Source organism: Oratosquilla oratoria, chromosome 13 (genome assembly GCF_046742065.1).
Source record: "Oratosquilla oratoria isolate Oo_2021 chromosome 13, ASM4674206v1, whole genome shotgun sequence".
NCBI lineage: Eukaryota > Metazoa > Arthropoda > Malacostraca > Stomatopoda > Squillidae > Oratosquilla > Oratosquilla oratoria.
The window spans coordinates 51176256-51178755 of record NC_134789.1 but is presented as its reverse complement, the minus strand read 5'-3'; the positions used below and the strand labels follow the sequence as shown (position 1 = coordinate 51178755).

At 39.3% G+C, this 2500-nt stretch overlaps 1 protein-coding gene across 13 annotated transcripts in view; it reads left to right on the top strand.

The window, feature by feature from the left end:
* Cda5 (Chitin deacetylase-like 5) overlaps positions 1 to 2500 on the top strand; it is a 300750-nt gene that overhangs the window by 247392 nt on the left and 50858 nt on the right. The window lies entirely within an intron of this gene.

Below are 2500 nucleotides of genomic sequence, written 5' to 3'. Positions count from 1 at the left end.
ACCAAGAGCTCCCAGAAGTCTTCTCATTGTTCCTCCTCCTGTTGCTCACCATTTTCTTCCTCCCCTCCCTCCTCCTCCTTCTATTTCCTCTCTTTCTCTTCATTCTATTCCTTCTGCTTTGTATTCCTTTCTAATATTCCTCTTTATCATTTCCCTCTTCCCCCCTCCTCCTCTTCCTCTTCCTTATCCTACAACTACTACTATTATTACTACTCTCCATGTTTCTCTTCTTAGTACTTCTTTCAGACCTTTCTCTCGTCTCTTATTTCTGTCTTTCTTTTCCCTCCTTCTCCAACTCATCTTCATTCTCGTTCCTCTTCCTTCCATATCGCCTCTTCTTCCTTACTGTTCCATTTTCCTCCTCTTCCTCTTTGTCTTGGTCCTCCCCGTCCTCTTCCTCCTTTACACTTTCCTCCTCTTCCGCCTCCTCCTGGTATTATTTTTCCTTCTTGTCGTACTCCATCAACTATTTCTCCTCCTCCTCCTCTTACTTTTCCTCCCCTTCTTCCCCTTCTCTTATCTTTATATTCTATGCTTGTCTTATATTCCTCCCTTTCTTTCCTCTCCTCTTTCTCCTCTCACTCTTCACCCCCTCCACCTCCTACTTTCTTCCTCCTCTTTTTTCTTTGCATAACTCTGTCTTCTCTTCCATACCTTCCTTCTCTTCCTCCTTTTTCTGCTGCTGTTGTTCCTCCTCATCCTCCTCTTCCTCCTCATCCTGCTCTTCCTTCTTATCATCCCGTTCTTATTCCTCTCTTTCCTTCCCCCACGTCCTCCTCCATCGTCCCCTCCTCTTACAGATCAAGACTTTCATTCTAACATCGGATCTAGGTCGCCCTAGTGTGCCCAAGCTTGTTCGATCTTAGAGTCTCTGCCCGCTGACCTGGTCTTGCTGAAGCCAAGGGAGTGGTCGGCAACAAGGCCGTGGCTTGTGTTGAAACAGTCTTTCACTTACCAAGCTGTCTGCCTCCGTAGTTTGCCCAAGGCAGTCTTTCTTTCTTCAGTAGATATAACTGGTTCTATCTAACATTTGGTCGCATATGTATGGGAACACTCACTCAAGTACATGCACGCTCATTCGTTCATGGTTACATGAATATCCGTTTGCTCATGTACTTCAGGGTGGTTGGGCGTATGTGTACATGTTGGGATGTGTGTAGATATGTATATGTGCATGTGTATACCTAAATGTATGTTTTAGGTCTGCATGCTTTCAAAATGCATGTTTGTATAGTTGTATGTCATGGTGAGCTAAGAAGAATCCATGTATGCTTACATACATGTAAATGTATATGTAGATGAGGGCATATGTACATAAAGTATTTTGGTATGTACATATTCGTAGTAGAATTACAACGCATGTATCATTGTATATATGAATAGTAAGCGTAGATAACCATGTTTAGAATACCTTTGATGATGACTTGAATGACAAATTCTTCTCGTTTTCATAAAAAATAAATCTTCTTTTTCTCTCTTATAGCTCGGGATGTTTAAGGTGTTATGTGCTTTTATTACTACTAATTTTATTATTGTATTTTTTACTTGCATGCCAAGCACATCCTCTCCATCACGAGGAGAGAGAATGTACATATCTATGCGGATCAAAAAATAGAATATGAGAATAAGTCTTGATTATATAAATGACGTTGAACGACAAATTTAAAATGTCATTCTTGCTACAACCTGAGCAATATTTCTGAAATTCATAGGAAACTTAACGATAAACTATACTGTTAATACGTATGCTTCTCATAATGATTAATATTTTTTCTTAATTCTAAGATGAAATGTTACTTCTTTTTTAATTTCAGCTCCGACATTCGATCTCTTTGTTATGAAATCATCACTAAAGTGATGTGTTATAAACTTCAGAAGTATCTCTTCGGTAATATAAACAATTACTAACCTTCTTCGATTTTTATGCATGATTTTTGAAGGTGTATCTGGGCTTAGAAAAAAAAATCTAATTAACATAACCTTAGAGTAAAGCATCTGCAAACCTACAAAATGAAACTAAAGAAATCTCTGATTCTTTAAAACCTGTAAAATTGAAATGACAGTGATGACGTCACAAGCCGACACATGATGCCAACTTATAACAAATAGAATTTCTGTAAACAATATTCTCTCCGTCCTCTCACTTCCCCAACTAATACCTAAATTCCTGAATACTCTTCAGAGGTTTTCAAAATGTTCATATTACTTAATTTTTGTTCCCAAAAATGCACTAGTAATGTATTCTTATACACAACAACATAATACCTTGTCTGTCCTCCTATGTACAGTATATGTAAGCTATATATTGTCTAGTCTTGTGACTTATCAATCATATATACATACATATGTACACCTCTCATGGCGCTGTGGTTAGAGCTCTGGCCTGCCACTACGGAGGTCCGGGTTCGACTCTCGCCCGGGGCTGAAATAATATCAGTATCGCAGCGCTGAGGGGTGCTACTCCAACTCTCGTGGGCGGGGAGTTGGGGGTGTGTGTGTG